Source organism: Delphinapterus leucas, chromosome 13 (genome assembly GCF_059928025.1).
Source record: "Delphinapterus leucas isolate spDelLeu-1000000601 "Yukka" chromosome 13, BTC_Dleu_Yukka2, whole genome shotgun sequence".
Lineage (NCBI taxonomy): Eukaryota > Metazoa > Chordata > Mammalia > Artiodactyla > Monodontidae > Delphinapterus > Delphinapterus leucas.
This window is the reverse complement of record NC_143141.1, coordinates 49,702,416-49,715,684: the sequence shown is the minus strand read 5'-3', so window position 1 is coordinate 49,715,684 and position 13,269 is coordinate 49,702,416.

Sequence of the window (13,269 nt, the reverse complement as noted above, 5' to 3'; positions counted from 1 at the left end):
AAGAGCACCTACTCTTTCTTCTAATCTAATAAGTGGGCCAAGAATTTAGATTTACTCTAAGTGCAGTAGAAATCAATAGACAAGTTTTTAATCAGGAAAATAACATCATTTGATTTAAACTTTCCAAGGATATCTCTCTGAATAGAGTCAGATTATTCACAGATAAAAATGGGAATAAGGAGATGAATTAGGAGCCTATTTCAGCAGTCCAGTGAGAGATGATGATGGCTTGTATCAGGGAGAGAAAATGAGAAATGGTCAGACTTGAGAAATATCAATATTTTGGAGGTAGAACTAATGAGATTTGGTGATAGAATGTGGTGTGAGAGAAAGGAAAGAGTCACAGATGACTCCAAAATTTCTGCCTTTGGTAATAGCATGTATGGTAGGGTCATTCATTAAGATGGGAAAAACAGAGGATAGGACCAGGTTTGAGAAAAATCAATCATGAGTTCCATGCTGGCCATTTAAGTTTGCCTCCAAGATCCTATATGAAGATTCAAGCAGGCTTTTGGATATCAGTTTCTAGAGTTAGTGGCAGGAACTAGGCTGGAGATATAAATTTGGAAGTAGTTAGCATATACATGATATTATATTTAATGTTAAGAGACCAAATAAGATCACCTAGAAAATAGTATAGATAGAAAAGAGAGTAAAACCTTGTGGCTCCAAGTGGGACAAAGCAAGAGAAACCAGTTGAGCCTGAGAAAAGGAAAAACCCATGTGTGATATTTCTGCCCAGAAAAGCCCATTAGAGAGTCAGTATCCAAGATTTTTATTGGGGTCTGGTCATATAGGCACCCTCTACTCCAGATTCCCAGAAGGAAAGCAGGTGTTCAGCATAAACCACATTGTTTATACAGTGTAGGCACAGTGAGCCATCATTTTTCACTTAGAGAACAATGGGAACGCTCCTCAAAATGAAGCTCCCAATTGCTAGCAAAGGGCCAACCTTGCAAGCCTGTTCAAAAGCTAGCAGTCTCAGGGCTGCTATGTTAACTTTTTTCTGTACAGAACGGCATCACAGAAGCTAAGAGAGGAGAATGTTTCTAGGGAGAGATACTGCTAAAGACTCCAGTAAGATAAGGACCAAAGTGGCCAGTGGAGCTCGCAATATAGAGGTCATTTTTGACCTTGACACACACAATTTCGGAGGCATGCTAGGACAGGGAAGCTGGAGGGGGGAGGATTCAAGAGTGACTTTTTGGTGAAGGAGTGGAAACAGCATGTAGAGACAAGATATTTCAAAAAGTTTTCCGTGAGGGGAAGCAAAAGAAAGAAAGCTAGCTTAAAGAAGACACAAGTTGGGCTTCCCTGGTGGTGCAGTGTTTGAGAGTCCGCCTGCCAATGCAGGGGATGTGGGTTCGTGCCCCGGTCCGGGAAAATCCCACATGCCACGGAGCGGTTAGGCCCATGAGCCATGGCCGCTGAGCCTGCGCGTCCGGAGCCTGTGTTCAGCAACGGGAGAGGCCACAACAATGAGAGGCCCAAGTACCGCAAAAAAAAAAAAAAAAAAAAAAGAAGACACAAGTCAAAAAAGTTTTTTCACAGATGAAAGGTACTCGTACATGTTTGTTTGGGATCAAAATAATTCATTAGAAAGGGAGAGATGATGATATGGAGAGAGAGGGATTAGGTCCAGAGCAGGAGTGAAATGATGGGAGGAGATCTTCAGTGAAACGGGAGGGAAGGAGGAGAAAATTTTATACAGGTGCAGGTAGAATAATAGATTGAGAATCAGAAGATGAGCGGCTTCTAATGGCTTCTATTTTCTCAGAGAAGTATGAGGCAATGTCCTCATTTGAAAGTACAGGCTTGTGGAAAAGATATGAAAGGTGTGAGGTTAAAGTAGAAAGTTGGGGATTTGTAGGGGAAGGAGGAAACAATTTGGGAAAGAATGTAGAAGTTGGGAAGCTGGCAGGAGAGAGGTCATGCTAGGGGTTAAGGAGGACTCTAGAATTATATTTTAAATGTTTTATTAATGAAAAGCAATAAATTGAATTTATATCATTGAAATGTTTCAATCTCTACCAAGATCTACTTCAAAAGGAAACTATTGTATTAGGTGGCAGTTAAAAATAAGAATGAAATGATCAGGCCTTCAACCAAATAGTTCTTATTTATTAGGCTAAAACTACTTTAGTGTAAGTTTCATTCCTAAATTACCAGTGAACAACTAAAACTCAATGACTAACTAATCTCCCCCAGGCTCATACAAAGTATACCTCTAACATAATGCTATGACTTCCCCCATCAAACAAAACAGGAAGAATGGTTATGTTTAGCTGATAGTGTTAGATGGTCTGTCATGTAGAGTTTCCATTACATTCTGAATATCAAGTTGGTGAATTATGTGGAAGTTATTTATATATATATATATATATATATATATATGTATTTTTCAACACTGCCATTACAGGAGTGTCTTTTCACTTTCACAGAAGTGTGTCATGAACACAAGACATAAAGTATATTCATAAGAAGCTTCAAGAGGATTGACCTATACACACTACTATATATAAAATAGATAACTAATAAGAATCTACTGTATAGCACAGGGAACTCTACTCAGTACTCTGTAATGACCTATATGGGAAAAGAATCTAAAAGAGAGTGGATATATGTATATGTATAACTGATTTACTTTGCTGTAGAGCAGAAATTAACACAACATTGTAAATCAACTATACTCCAATAAAAATTAAAAAAAAGAAGTTTCAAGAATCTTTGCTATAATATGTCCTTTTAAGGACATGTTATAGTGCATATACTGACTCTCATATTTGCTGAACCCCAGCTGCTGCACTTGTCTCAGAGAACTACTCTGCTCCTCCCATTTATCCTATTGTTACTTACAGTTGTAAGATGAAAATTTTCTCTTTAAAATAAATTGGCTTCTCTAAATAAAGAAACGTCCAAATAGCTACTTTAGTCACTCATTTAATCTCAGGTTAAATCAGAAAAAAGATTTCAGTATGTAAAAAACTCATTTAAGCCTGCAGTGACTTTGGTGTTTTTCTCAATACATAAATCATTATTATCACGTTTCTCATTTTTATAGCTCATAAAATAATTAAACTCAGAATCTGCCTTTCCTAGACACAATTAATTCAGGGCTATAATTTTTACTTGTATGAATTTTATAATGTGTAACTCTGCATTTATTTCCAAAGTATTTTTATATTAATTGGGGAGTGGGGTGTAACACTTTGAGAGATAAAGGGGGAAGGAGAATTGAGTAGGGAAAGCCATCAGAGCTGGATGCTGATCTGACACTTTTGAAAGAAAAGTGGGGAGGAAACAGCGTTGGACAGGGAGAGCAACAGACTTTGATGCAGATCTAGCAAAGTCTCAGTCAACCCAATGGGGAGCTCCAGAGCAAAGATCGCCTGATAGAGAAGTTCTGCACTTGGTAGAAATGGCGAGGTCTAGTAACACTGCTATGCTCAGTCATTGGTGGGTTGCTGCGCTGAGAAGATGATGACCTCAGCTTGAATGTTGCTGTGGTAGGTCCCAAAGGTGCTGCAGCTGAAAGCTATTAGCTAACTGCTTTCTTCCAGCTGAAGGGAGATCCAAGCAATGCATCTTCATGCCTGCTACACCAGCTGCACCCCTTTTGCTAATGTTGCTCTCCTCAAACAGTTCAGTTCTGTAGTTCAAAAGCACAGATCATGGGTTGTTGCACAGTCTCCAACTCTCCTCCTTTTGGCCAGTCCCTCATCTCTCAATTAAGCACTCTTAGCAGATTAATCTTCCTAAGAGACCATTTTTATCCTGTCAGTCTTTTGCTCAAAAATATTCAGTGTCTCTCTATTTTTAACAAAACTAAGCCCAGACTCTTTAGCCTGGTACTCAAGGCTAACACAGGATTGGCCCCAACCTACCATTCTGTTTTTATCTAACTTTGTGTCCTCTCTAGTCATTCCATGTGGAGCCTACTTGTGATCTCCCCAGAATTTCACTTATATTTACATATTTCTTGTTGCTCACATAGTACTTTTCTATTCCATTTGACACACCATTCTCCCTTCTATCTGCCTATCAAAACCCAGCTCATCTTTCAAGGCCCAGTTTACACTCCCTGTCCAACAGAAAGCAGTGTCTGACCCTTCCTTGGAAACAGTTCAATATGTCTCCCACTTATTCATATTCTTCCTTATTTTATTACTTATGTTTTAATGTTAGTATGTCTCTTTCCACCTATACTGTCATTTCCTTTGGGATAAGAGGAGCATAATGTTGTTTTTTACTCTGCAAGTAGTTCGTGATTGAATGAAGAGAGAGACGAATGAGGGAATATAGATAAATGGTAAGAAGCCACTACAGAAATGGGAACAATAGAAGTGAGACAGAACTTTAGAGTGATATAGAAAAATACACTGGCAAGTGAAAGAATACTCTGTGTGACTGTTTTGTGGGAATGGATGACCCTCTTTCTTAGGTATAAACCAGGGCAGAATTCTTTACCCAAGATACAGAGATCTTTAGGCTATTGTGGAAGGGCTTTGGGGGAGCTTGCTGATCAAAAACTCTGAAATTTATAAAAATTTGTATACATGTGTATGTAACTTTTCTGGGAGTAGGATCCACAGCTTTTATCTGATTTGATTTTCAAAGGGGTCATGAAAAGATTTAAAACCACTTGACTAGGGTTTGGGGCCATGGTAGGAGAGAGGTCAAACAGGATTGAGTATGATTTGGCAAGTAGATCATTGGTAATCTTAAAAAAAAAGTTTCTAAAGAGTGAAGAAGGCAAAAGCCAGATTCCCTGGAATTAAGGAGTGAGTGGGTGGTGAGCAAGTGGAGGTAGCATACATAGCTTTTCCTTCCAGAAATATATCAGCGAATGAGAAGGGAGATCTATGATAATTTGAGGGACAGGAGGATCAGGGGAAGGTGTTTTTGAAGGGGATAGGAGATACTTGAGCATGTCTACAGAGGAAGAGGTGAAAAGGGAATAAATATTAGAGCAAGTAGGTGGGGAAGTGTCTTGGTAGTCTGGGTTTATGCTGTGGCAGTAGTCCCAAAAGAATAGTTACTCAAAACATAAAAGTTTATTTCTTGCTAATGCAAACTCTACTGTAGGTTGCTGTCCTCTATGCCGAGACCCACTGATCCAGGTTGCTTCAATCTTTGGGCTGCATGCCCATGACCAGAGGAGAAGAGAAAGGCAAGAGAGTGATACAGAGGGATCTCGCTACCACTACTGCGAAGTGACATCTGTTACTTCTACTCATGTTTCACTAGCCAGAACTAGTTGCATGGTCACACATAATGCTGGGGGCCGGCGGGGGTGGGGGGGTGGGCGGGAATGTAGAAGAAATATGAAAAGGGATTTGGTGGGCATATAATTATCTTTGCTACATGAAGGGATCAAGAAAAAAGCAAATGGAATTCTGGGAAGTTGGAAATGGCATAGTTTTTTAATATCCCCATATCTTCCTACAAAAACAGGCCAAGTTGGGTAGCAAAACCTAAACCCCACAAACATCAATAACAAGTTTATGTAGCAAAAAGCTATAAGCTCCCGCATATACTCGTCATGATAGCAACAAGATTCACATGAGGGAGGAAGCAGAAGGAGCCAAAACAAAACAAAACAAAACAAAACATCAAATTACCAAAAGATGCCCTGAAAGAAGGAGTCCCACTTGGTGTATAAAGCTTAGAGAGTTCATTTGAGGGTAGAAGTCAAAATTGATGAGAAGCTTTGTGGACTCCATTTCTCAGGTGACAAAGGGAACCATGAGAAGATCAGATGGTGCTAGAATGGTCTAGGCCCTATGGGATGGTACGAGAATGGTCTAGGCTATACACACTCAAAACCAAACTGAGCTTCCTTCCAGGACCAAGACCTGCATGAGAGAGAAGCTGCTAGGACAGGACTTAAAACAGGCCACATTTTATAACTACCACAAATAGTATTAATTATAGAAACTCCAAATCTGAAAATTCATCCCTTCATCTATTTCCATACCAATTATATTCAGTAATATTATCCAGTCTTACATATAAGAGGGCTTGCAATGAGATACATGGTACCATTAAGATACTTCAATAATAAAATGCAGTCATCACAGCGACCCTCCAAATTTGATCATAAATTCTCTCCCATTATCAAATGTCCAGGAAAAATTAAAGTCTGAAGATGAAAATTCCTTACACATTAAAGCCCGAAGAAATTAATGCCAGAAGTCAAATTCTCTTGCCTTTGAGATTTAAACTTCAAAGAAATTAATGTCCAGAATTCATTCTTTTCACTTCATATTTTACTCACTCTTAATTAGAAGAGTACTTCAGGCTTAAATAGGTTTGGAATTTTTTGTAAGCAGTTGTAGCTTGTACAGAAATTGTATTAGTTTAACATTGTCTTCCACTGAGTTTCCAGAGAGTCAAAAAAGTCAGTGAGACACAAAATTATTACAGCACAGGCCCAACACCCATCAAATTTAGAAAGAGCTATTCCTCAGTCTCTGGTGTAGTTATTCCAGGCAAATTTGTATTCCCAAAGCCCATTAATCAGTGTTGTCAAATACCAGGTCAGAGGGGTCAAGGATGAGAGGAAGAGAAATTCTGACTTTTAGCTTTACCAAGATGGTTGATCTGATATAAGTTTCTGGAATCCATGTCCTGTGAACATAAACTGAATTTGGAGATGTTAAATTTGGCACTTGGAATTTTCCATTTCTAGGGGGATAATTTGCTATCCATATTAACTGTTCTTTCAGAGAGTAATATTTGAGATTGATATTGTTGTCTTCTTGTGAAGCTTAGGAATTTGTATAGCTTGAAGACTATTAGTCATGATAGGCTGGATTATGCTGCAATGACAAAGAAGCTCAAAATTTTAGTGGCTTGAGACAACAGTTTATTTTTCACTCATACTATGTGTCCATCATGAATCGGCAGGGAGTTCTGTCCACATTGTATTCACTTAAGGGACTAGGATGACACAATCGCTACAAGTTTTTCCATGATCTCCACAACACGGACAAGGAAATGTGACAAATCGTTGTTCCCTGGCTCTTAAAATTCCTGCCCAGAAGTAGCACACATCTTTCTGACTCAGTCTTCCATTCACATACCATTGGCCAAAGCATATTGGAACATGGAAGGATAATCTTGCCTTTGAACTCCAAGTTCTTGCCCCTTCATTGCCACATTGAGAGTGAACTCTGTTTACTAATACTCCTTGTGAGCCGAAAAGTTAAGTCCTTGGCCATCAGTTGCTGTGACTGCTTCCAACTATAGAATAGTTTAAACCAATGTTTCCCAAACTTGTCTGACCAAAATAATCACCTGGGTGCTTATAATTATTTAATAACTGGGTATAGTTATTAAAAATACTGATTCCTATGTCCTATTCCTGCAGAAACGATTCAGTAGATTTAGAATGAAGCCTAAGAATTTTAAAAAATACCCTCTGTTAGGCAAGGAAACCTTCTTCCTAGCATAGGTGCTTTTAATTGATTTTATTTTTGGAGTAGTTTTAGGTTCACAGAAAAATTGAGTGGAAAGTACAGACAGTTACCATATACCCCCTAACCCCACACACGCACAACTTGCCCCACTGTCAACATCCTACACCAGAGTGATACATTCGTTATAATGCATGAACTCATGCTGACACATCATTCCCACCCAAAGTCCGTAGTTTACCTTAGGGTTCACTTTTGAGTGTTGTACATTGTATAGGTTTATCCACCATTATAGTATCATACAGAATTGTTTCACTTCTCTAAAAATCCTCCGTGCTCTGCCTATTCATTCCTTTCTTCTCCCTAACTCCCAGCAACCATTGATCTTTTAGTTTTCTCTGTAGTTTTGCCTCTTCCAGAATGTCATAGTTGGAATCATACAATACGTACCCTTTTTAGATGGGCTTCTTTCACTTAGTATTATGCATTTAAGATACTATATGTCTTTTCATGGCTAATAACATTTATTTTTAGTGCTGAATAATATTCCATTGACCAGACCATAGTTTGTTTATCCATTCACCTACTGAAGGATATCCTGCTTGCTTTCAAGTTTTGGTAATTATGAATAAAGCTGCTCTAAACATCTGTGTACAGGTTTTTGTGTGAACATAAAGCTTTCAACTCCTTTGGGTAAATACTAATACCAAGTATGACTGCTGGATCATATGATAAGAGTATGCTTAGTTTTGTAAGAAACTACCAAATAGTCTTCCAAAATGGAGAGATCATCTTGCATTCCCAACAGCAATGAAAGAGGTTTCTGTTGCTCCACATCCTTGCCAGCATTTTGCGTTGTCAGTGTCCTAGATTTTGGCCTTTCTAATAGGTGTGTAGTGGATGTCATTGTTGTTTTAATTTATAATACCCTAATGATGTATTATGTTGAACGGTTTTTCATAAGCTTTTTTGCCATCTGTATATTTTCTTTGCGAGGTGTCCTTTCAGGTCGCTTACCTTTTTTTTTTTTTTTGGCTGCATAGTGCAGCTTGTGGGATCTTATTTCCCCAACCAGGGATTGAATCCGCGCCCTCAGCAGTGAAAGCGCAGAGTCCTAACCACTGGACGCCAGGGAATTCACTCTTTTACCCTTTTTTTTTTTTTTTTGCGATACGCGGGCCTCTCACTGCTGTGTCCTCTCCCATTGCGGAGCACAGGCTCCGGACGCGCAGGCTCAGTGGCCATGGCTCACGGGCCCAGCTGCTCTGCAGCATGTGGGATCTTCCTGGACTGGGGCACGAACCCGTGTCCCCTGCATCGACAGGCGGACCCTCAACCACTGCGCCACCAGGGAAGCCCACCCATTTTTAATCAGGTTGTTTACTTTCTTATTTTTGAGTTTTTAGAGTTCTTTGTATATTTTGGATAATGATCTTTTATCAGAGGTGTCTTTTGCAAGTATTTTCTCCCGGTCTGGGGCTTGCCTTCTCATTCTCTTACAGTGTCTTTCATAGAGTAGAAGTTTTTAATTTTAATGAGGTACAGCTTATCAATTATTTCTTTCATGGATCATGCCTTTGATACTGTATCTAAGAAGTCATCACCATATCCAAGGTCACCTAGGTTTTCCCCTAGGTTATCTTCTAGGAGTTTTATAATTTTATATTTTACATTTAAGTTTATAATCCATTTTGAGTTAATTTTTGTGAGAGGTGTAAAATCTGTGTCTAGCTTCACTGTTTTAGATGTGGCCATTAAGTTGTTCCAGCACCATTTGTTGAAAAGGCTATCTTTTCTCTATTGTATTGTCTTTGCCCTTTTGTCAAAGATCAATTGACTTTATTTATGTGGTCTATTTCTGTTTTCTCTATTCTGTTTCATTGATCTATTTTTAAAATTCTTTCGCCATTACCACACTGTCTTTTTTTCCTTCTAGTTTTGTTGAGATATAATTGACATATAACCTGGGACTTCCCTGGTGGTCCAGTGGTTAAGACTGCGCTTCCAATGCAGGGAGTGCGGGTTCGATCCCTGGTCAGGGAACTAAGATCCCACATGCTGTGCAGGGCAGCCAAAAAAAATTTTTTTTAATTGACATATAACCACACTGTCTAGATTATTCTAGCTTTATAGTAAGTCTTGAAATCAGGTAGTATCAGTCCTCTGACTTTGTTCTTCTCCTTCAATATTGAATTGGTTATTCTGGGTCTTTTGCCTCCATATGAACTCCAGAATCAGCTTGTCAATATCCACAAAATAACTTGCTGGGGTTTTCATTAGGACTGTGTTGAATATATAAATCAAGTAGGGAAGAACTGATGTCTTGACAATATTGAGTCTTCCTACCTATGATCATGGTATATCTCATTTATTTCTTTGTTTTATTTCATCAGAATTCTGTAGTTTTACTTACACAGGTATTGTACATATTTTGTTAGGTTTATATAAGTATTTTATATCTTTTGGATGCTAATGTAAATAATATTGTGTTTTTAATTTCAAATTTCAGTTTTTCTTTGCTGGTAAATAGGAAAGCAATTGACCTATTTTATTGACTGTTTTGGATTTTCTACATAGATAATCATGTCATTTGTGAACCAAGAATATTTTATTTCTTCCTTCCCAATCTGTATACTTTTTATTTCCTTTTCTTGTTTTATTACATTAGCTAGGACTTCCAGTATGATGTTGAAAAGGAGTAGTAAGAAGGCACATCCTTGACTTGCTCCTAATCTTAGTGGGAAAGCTTCTAGTTTCTCACTTTTATGTTATTTTTTAAAATTATTTATTTTTATTTTATTATTTATTCTTTGGCTGCATCATGTCTTAGTTGCAGCATGTGGGATCTTTAGCTGTGGTGCGCAGGCTTTGTTGCCCTGCGGCACGTGGGATCTTAGTTCCCTGACCAGGGATTGAACCCACGTCCCTGCATTGGAAGGTGGATTTTTAACCATTGGACCACCAGGGAAGTCCCTAGTTTCTCACTTTTAAGTATGATGTTACCTGTAAGTTTTTTGTAGATGTTCTTTATCAAGTTGAGGAAGTTCACCTCTATTCCTAGTTTGCTGAGAGTAGCATAGGTTTTTGTCTTATTCAGTTGAGTAATCAGCAATAGTAGACTCCAAAATTGCTGTTCATGTTTCTAAAACCTGTACCCCTAGGACTCTAGACTTTAGTGAGGGTCAATACCTTTGCCAGGTGCTCTGTGAGACACTCTGTTTCTTCTGTTTTTGAATTTCATAAACTTCTCAGGTGTGTTCCCACCAGGCACAGAAATTCCTGCATGCCCATCTATAACTACCAAGTTGCCAGTAATTCTTTTGTATTTTCTACTCCTGAGTCTGTGGACAAGCCAAGTTCATAAAGTTTAGTCCCTTTAATTTTGTCCTTTGCCCTGAATGCCACTAACAACTGAAAGTTAGAACTTGTTTTGTTCTCTGAAGGGCATCCAGAACTTGGCTTATATCAATAGTTTAAAAAACAACAAAAGCCTAAAAGGATCTAATCCTGCCACTATCTAGCATTTGCAAGTTCACAGTGTTTACCTGTGTGGCCTCACCTTTCAGAGGGTACAGAGACCACTTACAGATCATGTGCCCAAGACAAGGGTCCTGAGGTTCTGAAACCGTGGAACTCAGATTGGAACTTGAACCCACACGCTGGGACTCAAACCCAGCCAAAACCCAAATTGGGACTTGAACCCACGGTCTTTTAACTGAGATCACACACCTGGTCTCAGGACTTAGTGAAGCTCAGGTTCTTGATGTCTCATCACAGAAAGGATTCAGTGGAGACAAAGTGGATTTATTTAGAGAGAAACACACTCCACAGACACAGCGTGGGCCATCTCAGAAGGCAAGAGTGGCACCAGGGTATGGGGTTGTCAGTTTTTATAGGGGTGGATAATTTCATAGGCTAATGAATGGGAGGAATATTACAGCTATTTTGGGGAAGGGATGGGGATTTCCAGGAACTGGGCCACTGCCCGCTTTTTGACCTTTATGGTCGGCCTTGGAACTGTCATTGTGCCTGTGGGTGTGTCATTTAGCTTGCTGATGTGTTACAATGAACATATACTGAGGCTCAAAGTCTAGTGGAAGTCGACTCTTGGACCTATTTGGTTCTAATCATTTTATGTCGTGTCCTCGGGCTATGTCATTCTTTTAAAGGTTGTGTCCTGCCTGAGCCTTTGTTCAGGCCTGCCTTTAAAAAAGTACCCACTGGGTTGGACTTCCCTGGCCGCGCTGTGTTGAGAATCTGCCTGCCAATGCAGGGGGCATGGGTTCGAGCCCTGGTCTGGGAAGATCCCACATGCCGCGGAGCAACTAAGCCCTTGTACCACAACTACTGACCCTGCGCTTTAGAGCCTGTGAGCCACAACTACTGAGCCCGCATACCACAACTATTGAAGCCTGCATGCCTAGAGCCCATGCTCCGCAACAAGAGAAGCCCCTACTCACCACAACTAGAGAAAGTCCATGCGCAGCAAGGAAGACCCAACGCAGTCAAAAATAAATAAATTGATAAAAAATAAAATAAACTAATAAAAAAATACCCACTTGGGGACACACGGTTTTCAAGGGCAGGAGCCCTCTGTCTCCCCCTTTGCCTGGCAAAGAAATAAAGCTATTCTTTTCTACTTCACCCCCCCAATAAAATAAAATAAATAAAAAATTTAAAATACAAAAATACCCACTCACCTATGGACCAAGCCTCCATAAACTACAGTCCCTTCCTATGGTTAGAGAACTACATGCTCTGAGACTTACAGTCTCTTTCCCAGACTACAGCTGTTAACAGCTCATACAACCGCCAAGGTCAAAACAGTCTGCCCACACACTAAAGTCCACTCATACCACTAACTTTATATAGCTCTTCTATATTCCCAGTTTGGGTCTTGATTTTTCAGTATTCCTCAACGTCTGTCTGATTGGAGGTCTTCAAACTTTAGGGTTATACTCCCTTTTAAACTGCAGATTTGCCCAAGCCCTACAGGCGTAGAGCTGATCTCCTGAGCACCTTGTATCCAGGGAGAGAGCAATTGGTTCAGGCCGTGTGGGCTGGCTGGCTACCTAGTGATCTAAAGGCTGGTTAGAGAATGCTGGCTTATTTTGCGCAAATTTGCCAATCAGCTAAGTCATTGCACTTTCCCTAAGATAGAGTGAGTTCAGAGGCAGAGAAACCAAGAGTTAGATTCTTTGGGTTCTCTCTGCATGGGAAGAAACAAAAGTATAGGAGAAGCATTTTCTGCTGAAAGGGTGGCCTCTTTCTTCTCAGTGAATTAGGAGACAACCTCATGTCATAAAAATATTTCAGGCAGGGGACGATATGGGGACTTGAGGAAAGTAGGGGTGGTTTAGAATAAATATTGTGAGGAGTGGAATAAGGACTCAGGAGAGATTAATTATTTAAAAAATTCCTGAGTATCCCTGATGGTCCAACAAGATCCCAGAAGTAATCAAAGTTTGAATCAAGGAACTGAGATGAAAAAAGGTGAATAATGGAGGAGAGATAGCCAGGATGACTATGGTGACCAGGCTCTACAGAGGACAGTGAAGCCAAATGAAATACTGATACTACTGGTTAATGTTCGTCACATATTTAATATGTGCCAGGTTTATGTGGATTATCTCATTTAACCTTCACAGGAATCCTGTGAGAAATTTAGGGCATAGAGGGATTAAGTAACTCATCCCTTATCACTCAAGTAGTGAACGGCAGAGTCAGGATTTAAAAGTAGGCAGTTTGACTCTCAAATCTGTAGCCTTGAAAATAAATAAAAATAATAAACAAACAAATTAATTAAATCTATAGACATAACCAAAACTACTAGTTGAGGGTTGATGGAACA